We start from the raw sequence: 10,288 nt of genomic DNA on the forward strand, positions 1-10,288 counted from the left end.
TATAACTTGTAATACAATATCATGCTTAAAACTCAACTGGAAATCCTTAATCAATGTTTTAAATCAAACTCATGCTATTCAAATAATAATAGAAAACCTTTAAGTCAAGGCATAATTCGATGAGAACAAGTGTGCACTTTAATGCTTCAATCATATAATAACTTCATAAACTCAAAATAAGATTACTTAGGTATGAACCCTAATTGCAAATCATATAACTTAAAATTTTAAACAAGTTTTGGGTACAAGGATGAAAGAATGTTTTTGTTCATAAACCCCAACTACCTCAATAGCTAGATTCTTGATGTTTTCTCAAACTCATGTATTCTTTGGAAATGGAGCTAGGATTTTGTTCTTGGGAAGAAGGAGGGTTTCTAGTGAATAATTTTAAGAAAAAGAGGAAAATAATGCCCCTATAAATGTCCCCAATTGCATTATGGACGACTAGGGTTGAGGGAAAAATACCCAATTGCCCCTTGATCTCATTAACCAAGAAGTTGGACGTACAACACTAGCGCATCATGGATCCCACTGCAGGGGAGTGGCCAATTCACTACAGGCCTTACTCTGGGGGAGCTACCCCTGCACCGTAGACTACATCATAGGTTGAATGACTAGCACACCGCAGGCCTATCACAAGGGCACTCTGCCTCCGTTGTCCAAACACGCCCTGAATCTTATTCGATAATCTTAAAACTCTCCCGAGACATACCTTTAACAACCTTAAACGTATTTTAACTCAAAAAATAATATCTTGAGTTCGGGAACATCAAATTGAAATCTGTAAAGTCTTGGGGTCTTTAAATAACTAAGTTCTCAATACATAGCAAAAAATTCAGGCCTTAGACCCCCTTTAAAAAAGCAACTAAAGGATGAATCGATCTTAGAATCTTAGAGGGTATTACACTGCTGGTGGGTTATAGTAGGCACCATCATGAGTTATAATCTTGGGTCGTGTCACAATCCCAAGAAATATGGTGATCTCAAGTTATATAGCTAGAGAAAATGACTTATCTTTTCAAATCTAGGTCCACTCATTCATGATGATGAACTTATAATACCATACTAGGAAGCAGTAGCCAAACACTAAGTTTGTATAAAAAGGTCTTCTTACTTAAAAAAAGGGCTCTATGCAGATCATGGAAACCCAGATGATCAGTTGATCATCTCTGATCAAGTTGTTCCATAATGCTAATATAACGAATACTCTTAAAGATCAAAAGGAATACTCATTTGATATTAACCTTACAGATAAATATTCTAAAACTAGCGATACTAATCTAATTTTCAATGAATCATGTAACATAGCCCCTATATTTAATGGATCTTACCAGCTCTCAAATCTCCAATGAGGCACACAAGATACATGTAATACCATAGGTCCAAAGGATGGATCTAAGATGACCAGTGCACCAAGTATTGCAGTAGAAAAAGTCATGGTAATCACGACCAAATTATAAATATTTCATTTCCAATTGGAGACTTTGTAAAGAAAAATATCCTAACTACAGAAAATTCTATAGGTCCATCCATCTCTTGGCTAATATAGCAAATCATAGTGGCATCTACCCCAACAAAGATGATGACATTGAATCATTCATCTTTCTTAAATAAAAACCAACAGAATAAAACTCTCGCTTTCTTAGATGTCAGTCAACAATTAGATGTTCTATTCTAGATATCATAGGCAAAGAAAGAATAACTCAGAGTCATGTCAAATACAAAAATCTCTCATGTCTAACTAATAATATACCCATCCATATGGGACAAACTAATTCAAGTTATTACCTTTATGGACATAGGTTCACCTGCTTCTATACTTAATCTTGCTATCCTAAAGATCAGTGGATTCCTTAAATCAATAATTTCAACACCCTACCACAGGAGATCCTATTGACTTTAGCTATCATAAAACATCCCATCATGATTAAATTCATCCAAGGAGTACAATTCAAAACCAAATTACTTGGTTAGAATGTATAAGGAAAGACCTCATACTTTAGTTTGTTACAAATAGCTCACGGATTAACTTAGGGACAAAACACAAGGCATAACCTTCAAACAGAAGTTCAAACCATATACCACATTCATAAAGTTGTTCCTAATCATGGATAAATAGCAATTCAACAATGTTCATGTAACCTGATAGAGGAGTCATGTACAGAACCTAAAACACAAGCCAATCAGGTATTAACCCAAAGTATCTTCTGCTTCTAATAAGCATGAAAATAACTCTTTGAGTTTGGACTAATTGAGTCATCTAATTCCTAATGGAATTATGATGCTTTTTGCATTAACTAACGAGCTTAACAAACCAGAGGGAAACTATTAGTCATTAATTACCAACCCCTTAACCATTTACTTCTACATAACAAATCTCCCATCCTTAAGAAACTGAATGTATCCTCATACACATCCAAAATCCAAATCACTTACTTTTAAAAATTTGATATCAAATGAGCTTTTGGAAATTGGGCATACACCTAAAAGAAAGACCTCAAATTGGCTTTGCATACTTAATCATCACTATCAATAGAAATTTATGTCATTTGGGCCCAAACCTGCACCCTCTCTTTTATAAAATGCCTTGAATAAAATGTTTCAACCCATTCTCCAAACATCACTTGTTCACATTGATGGCATATTATTATTTGTTAATATTTTGGAGGAACATTTTAGACTACTTTACCGATTTTATGCCTTTGTAAAGAAATATGGGATTATGCAATCAACAATGAAGATAATTCATGCAAAATATGAATCTCTAGGAATGCATTTTGTACATGAATCATATAATCTAGGACCATACATCTACCGAGAGCAACTCAAATTTCCAAATACTAATTTCTTACTAAAATAGCTCTAAAAATATTTTGGATGATTAATTATGTCAGAGATTTTATCTCTCATGTCTCTACATACATTTCTTTACTCACAAAGATTCTCATGAAAAATGCTCTTGATTGGGGAAATTACACAGTTCAAAAGATAAAAGAAATATCTAAAGATGACTTGACTCTCCATATTCCCTCCAATGAAAATATGATATTACACACTAATGGTATCGATAATCATTAGAGTACAGTACTTTCTAAAGAAAAAGATGGCCAACAAAAAATATGCAGTTATGTCAGCGTAACAACATTACTACTCTACTTTTAAGGATATTCTTTCTGTAAATAATGGGACTAAGAAGTTCAAATTATTCCTAACTCACAACAAATTTTTTGTCGAGATGGATAAGAACTCTTTCCAAAAAGTGCTCTAGATAAATACAAAAATCATCTTGAATCCATAGATTCTCCGATGGACACAATGGTTTTTCTTCATATTACGTGTTAGGTAAAACAACTTCAAGAGAAAATATAATGTCATGGAAGATTTCCTGTTGAGGACAAAACAATTTTCTAAAAGATTTTCAACAATGCAAGATATGCAACAAATAAGATCTGATATTAACCTTCTTAGACATCACACCAAACATGGCATAAACTGGTTGATAAAGAAATGACACACAAGCCTGTTGTTAACACCTTAAGCCATAACATACTTGAATAAAGCCTAATGACATATGCAATGAATTATTTCCTCCTTTCCTTTTTAATTTCACATTTTTTAGTTTTAGAGTCAAATGATACATATCTTGACCAACATTTTAAGATATATTTCATAATAAAATTAAAAAAGGAAAATTAAAATTTATAGTACTTTCCAAGTAGTTTTGAAATATGTAAATTTAAATTTTTCAAAAATAAAATTAATCTAATCTAATTTAGATTTGAAACTTTACCAAACTGACTTATGAAAAACAAAGGGAAAAATTAGAAAGGAATGGAGGGAGTACCATTTATTACAACCTCCACAAAATAAACACTTACCTAAATTACCCACTAAAGTTTAACACAAATAATCCTAGTTAAGTTATCCTACCTACCTTTCTAAAATATTCTTATCCACCTACTTACTGAACACCTAAAAACAACTTACCCACCTGCTTGCAAAATATCTACAAGTAGCTTACCCACCTTCTTATAAAACACCTAAAATTAGCTTACCCACCTACTTTCAAAACATATATAAGTAGACTATCCACTATCTTGGAAGATTCTTACAAGTTGCTTACCCACCTCCTTCAAATTTTCTTATAAGTTGCTTACCCAACAACTTGCACATGTTGCCACATGCCAACATGTTTAATTTTACATGAATTTTGTATTGTTTAGGATAGAATTGTGTTCATGGATCGAAATATATTTTTATGTAGGATAGAGTGTATGTAAGATAATGTTTTTTATTTGTAAGTTTGTTTGTTTTAGGCTTCCTACTCCTATATAAAGGAAGAATAGGTTATAGTTGGAGGACATCTTTAGTCTTCTCTTTCTTTGTACAATATAGTATGATAATAAATTATTTGTTGGCTAAGCACTTCTCTCTTATTTTTCTCTCTTAAAGGGATGTAAATACTAGTCCTTTGATTAGAGTAGTGGGGTAAGGGAACACTAGGAAACCATGATTATTGTGATCTTAAAGGATTTATAATTTTATCAAAATCATCTTATTGAGACTAAAATAGTTTTTCAATGCTTTCTTACTTAAAAAAACATAAAAATCTATTAGTAAAAGTAGAACTTCATCCCAAACTTGAAGGGTGTGTAAGCTAGGGAGTGTTGCCAGAGCCTATGTTTGTTGGGAAAAGTTATGCCACTATGATCATATTTAATATTTTAAGACAGGTAATGTTAGGACATTCTATTCTGGGTTAAGAAGTCTTTGCTTATGGAAATCATGCTATAGAGGATATGAAGCCTAATCATAAGAAAGTTATAGTGGTTGTGATCTCATGAAGTTTAGCATGGCATGCTACCTTTATAGATGTGAAATTCCTACATTTTAAAAATCTATTGGCCTTACAAGCTTGCATATACTACCTTATATTGTTATGTGCCCCTTACTCTTTCTATTGGTATTAGAGCCATCATGTGCTCTTCAGAGAAAAGATCGAGGTTTCGCATAAGATCTATTTCTATTATTGTTACCACCAACATTATTATATTCAGTATTTACTATATTTTATTTTATTCTTTTGCTATTAACTCCAGAATCCTTACTTTGTTATTGTCACTCTCAAAGTCTTATATATAATTATGTCAAGTTACTTTTTCTTAGCTTTTAGAATAAATTGTATTTAAGTAATTTTTCCTAGATTTTATAACAAATATGTTAAGAGTCTCTACTATCCAAAAATAACAAAATTATGTTAGTTTTAGAGTCAACAAACTTATGTTGATGTTAAGATTCATTACCATCTTCTTCCAACTCTTGTAAATCTATGTCTTTCCCACCTACGTCTAGTCTATGTAAATCCTTAGAAATAATGAACATGTCTCCTAACATTAATCAAATGTTTCTATGTAAATATGACTATCTATATGAAATAGAAGTGTTGCCACAAAAAAATAAAATATCTTTCACATATCTACCTCTAATAAACATGTATTCAGCCTTTAAATAAAATTCTTATAATCAATTCTTCAACTTCATTCCTTGGTTTAGCATAACACAAAAAGATTTAGAGAATATGTTTCTGCATCAAAACATGACCAGCAACCTATTCTTGCAACTCATAAGGAACAGTTCATCATCCTACATATGCCAAAACATTTCCATCTTAGCGAAAAAACTAGGAATTAACCCTTACCAATTTTGTGCTATTAGAGTTGCATTGACGTGTCACAAAAGAAAAGGCCAGCCAATTATAGTGCATCTTTTGTCTTCTGTATACTAGATATAATGACTACCAATATATGAACTTGTATACTTAAAATAGCACCCTCATGCCAAGATTGTCTTTGTCACTACATTTCTCAAATTTAATATGTCCTCTCTCTAATCGTTATCGGATGGAGGCGTTATTAATATCGATGCAAATTCTAGGAGCTCCACAAGCTAGAGATGGAATATAGAATGCCCTTCACTACTAAATATCCTAGATAGTTCAAAATCATATAAAAGATCTATCTTTTTTTATATGAGTACGATCACGTAGATGGACTTATGAGGGCTTACGCTAGACTCGAGGCTTGGTGTGTGCAATGAAGTGTAAAGGAGAACCTGAATGGACACCAAAACAGTCCACTACATACACTAAAAGGGCCAAATCAGTCCACTACATATACTAGAGGGGCCTTTTGGTCATTTTACAGATTATTTGTAATACACTATAAATAGAATAATGTAGGTTTTCATTATACAAATTTTTGATGAATATTAAGATTTTATAACACTTAAACATTTCCTCTCTAAAGAGAGAAGACCACCAACCCAAAATTGTAACTAGGGAAATCAACTTGAGTATGGAATCGCTCGTGTTGGATTCAAGCTTGGAAATGTTGGATTCTTGGGAGATCGGGGTCACTCTTGTGCCAACATAAGAGTTAGGTATTTGATTTGTGTGATGTTAAAGGTCCAAGAGTGGAATATGATTTTAGGTTGTTAATAGTATACCTTTAATTTATCTAACTATATATCCTTTTGTTTCTTTGTAATCGTGTAGTAGTGTTGATGTTGTACCCGTGTGTTTGTGTTGTTAGTGTGGAATCCAAAATCAGTGTGTTGCTCATCTATTTCTTGTTGTGTTGCTACTGTTTCGGTGTTATTATGCCATTGTGCCTTGTATTCTTATTTTTGGTAGTGAATTCGAGAGGAGTCACCAAAAGAGGTCCTCGATTTCTTGGCTAGTGGACTGATTTTGGTATTTGTTTCGTATTTCCTTATCTTTCTTTTATCATTTGGTATCAAAGCATGGCTAGATATTGTTGCTACAAGTTCAATCTTGGGCTTGCTTTTTAGAAAATTCAAAAAATAAAAAAATTGAAATCTAAAAATTCCAAAAAGAAGCAAATCTATCCATTTTTGTGTCTTGGCTGAAATTGTGTTCTTGTTGTGTCTTGACCGAGATTTTTCTTGTTTTGAGTCTAGATCTAGGAGTCATTTTATTCTTTTTGTTGTTTCTAGGGTTATATTCTTCACCTCTAACACTAAAGAAGTCTAGATCTGTATTGGTGCTTTAATTGTTGATGTTGTTATTGTGAACCGAAACTTTGGCCGTGTGATTGATGTTGGTATTGTTGTTCGGATTTAAAGCTTTGACGTGTGGTGTGTTGTTGGGTTAAGTTTTGAATGTTTATGGTGGTTATTGTGTTGTATTTTTAGTATTGGAAAGCTGTTGTTGATGTTTGGGGTCCAACTTGAACCTTAGAACTTCAAGATTCAAAAAAATGTGTTCTTGGTGTTCTTCACATCTTCATCTATTGTTGAAGAAAAAGTGGACGTTTGATCTTCGAAGTTGAAGAAAGAGAGTGTGTATTTTGTTAGTTTTGAAGGACATATTTCCAAAATTTAAGACCAATCAAGACTTTTACAACCAATTCCAACCACTCAAGGACTTTAACAACCACTTTTCAAACAACATTCCATGATTTAAGGACCATATCTTAAGGAGAAAAGTCAAGTCTTGTTTTTTGAATTTGAAAGAGAATTTCAAGACTTGTTTTCCATTCTTAACCAATTCCCACCAATTCCATATTAAAATTGGACAAAGACTTGAATTAGGAAATAAAATTTAATAACAACTAAAACCAATACGTGGCTGCCACATCACGTTTTTACTGTTCACCGATAATTTTTAAGGTCAAATTTTAGATGTCCTAGTTTCATTTTATTGAATCTTTGTTCGAACACTAATTAACAAACTAGTAATCTCCTACTAGATTGTAAGTTAGTTGTAGAGTCTTTTTCTTTGTGTCTACGTTTGTTGTGTGCTTTTATCTTTTGTAAATTCGTTGTATCTTGTTGGTTCAAGTCCGTAAACAAAATTTTTTGAGTCAACTCAAATGAAAATCTTTTTTGGGCAAGAGTAGACTCTACCCTCAATCACTCGCGAAGTACAAACCAATTTTTAACACATGTGAAACCAAGTATGAGGTAAAAATCGAGAATGAGAGTGCGGTAAGGCATTTTTGAGCTAACAACTTTGGTTTTTTTGTTGTTTGTTGTTGTATTTCTTTTTGGTACCACGGCTTCCACCAATCTCGACGCCACGTTTGACCGCATTACTGACAATATTGAAGACATAAAAGGGCACATTTAAAGGCTACGTCAATTGGTATTAACACTTATCCCAATAAATCCAAAACCTAAGGTTCATATACCTTGCGGTGAGAGCATCCCGAAGGAAGTTGCTGCCCAAACTTGTGAAAGACTTTCACACCAAGGTAAAGATGAACATACTCATGAACGCAAGGAAAAATAGCTAACTCTTATACTTTGGTACATGTGAATGATGAACATGTGACTAATAAGTTGTTGAGTGCGAGTAGTAACTTACCTACATATAAGTATATGGATTCCTTACCACTTGTGGATGATGTACATGTTGTGCGAGTGGATACACTAGTTGATCCAATAGATGATCGAATCAGCTCTTCTAGTATGATCGATTTATGTCCTCCTAGTATTGAAGCTATTGTGTTGAATGAAAGTACTTACTCATGTGAAAATTGTACTGATCAACTTGTGTGTAAAAATTTCCCACAACTTGGGAATATGTGTGATGTGATTAATGAATCTCAAGTGAGTGAAGAATATGAAGATGTTGGTCAAGGATAAAGGAGTGAACCCGTGAGCCTATGTTGTTGTAAAGATTCTAATGTTTGCTTGGCTCATAGGGTTAATAATGTACTTGAAATATATTTGAAAAATGATTTTGATTGTACTCCTTTTTATGACACTCCACCCGTGCTTGACAAATAAGGTGACTTGAATTATGATCCCTATGATGTTAATGGTGGTTGGTGTTTACTCAAGGGCCGCAGGGAAAATGTGTCATTATCTCTCTGGGGTGTTTCCCATATCTGTGCATCCATGTTTGATACACCGGTATTTAAGTTATGTGGACCTCAACTTGAGGATGCCAAGTTGTATTATTGTTTGTGGAATGGTCCAAGGATGTTAAAGACTTTTTGTCACCTTCATGGTGTTCGACAAGTTGAAGTATCTTGTGGGACTCTTGGGAGCGTGCTTCACATCGTTTGTAGAGGGAAGCTGAGTTCTTGGGAAAACTACTTTTCTTGGATTGGATTGTTGCATGGTATTTTCCCTATTTTCCCTATTGGTATGACTCCTTTGATGGAATGCCTTCCCTCGGTAAGTGGTTGGAAGGAGATAGGTCCTAGATGCTTGCAATGTTGCTTTCTCTCATTGTGTGTTCCTATTTGTGAATACATCTTAGATTACAATTGTATCTTTGGTGACTTTCTTTACTACCTATATGCTTATGATGATATTCATGATGTTGTTGGATATACAGAGAATGAGAGGCGTAGTCTCAGTTTTTGTCCCTTAATTCTTGATGTTCATCCGAGCCCTTTCATTTGTGATGTTGTACAAAAGCTTTTCATAATTAACACAAAGGATCCTTGGTTTTACTTTAAGTTTGTACCACCATTGCATGATAGTACAAATTGTTTATTTTGCTAACCCTAACCCTCATGCCATTAGGATGTGTACTTGTTTGTTTCCTCTTTAATTTTGCAAGGTACTCATTCGAGGTCGAATCCTTTTCAAGAAGGGGAAGATGATACGGGTATGATTATGTAGATGGACTTACAAGGGTGTACGTTAGACCTGAGGATTGGTGTGTGCAATGAAGTGCAAAGGAGCAACTAAATGGACACCAAAACAGTCCACTACATACACTACAAGGGCAAAATCAGTCCATCACATATACTAGAGGGGTGCCTCTTCACTAAGAGGCCTTTTAGTCATTTTACCTATTATTTGTAATACACTATAAATAGAATAATTAGGGTTTTATTATAGAGATTTTTGATTAATATTATGAGTTTACAAAACTTAAACGTTTCCTCTCTAAGGAGAGAAGACCACCAACCCGAAATTGTAACTAGGGAAATCAACTTGAGTGTGGAATCGCTCATGTTCGATTCAAGCTTGGAAACGTTCGATGCTTGGGAGATCGGGGTAACTATTTCACCAATGTAAGATTTAGGTATTTTATGTGTGTGATGTTAAAGATCCAAGAGTGGAATAGGCTTTTAGGTTGTTAATATTATACCTTCAATTTGTCTAACTATCTATCCTTTCGTTTCTTTGTAATCATGTAGTAGTGTTGATGTTGTAACCACGTGTTTGTGTTGTTAATGTGGAATCCGAAATTAGTCTATTTTTCATCTTGTTTTTGTTGTGTTGATATTGTTTTGGTGTTATTACA

This window comes from Capsicum annuum, unplaced genomic scaffold, assembly GCF_002878395.1.
Source record: "Capsicum annuum cultivar UCD-10X-F1 unplaced genomic scaffold, UCD10Xv1.1 ctg3182, whole genome shotgun sequence".
Taxonomy (NCBI): Eukaryota; Viridiplantae; Streptophyta; class Magnoliopsida; order Solanales; family Solanaceae; genus Capsicum; species Capsicum annuum.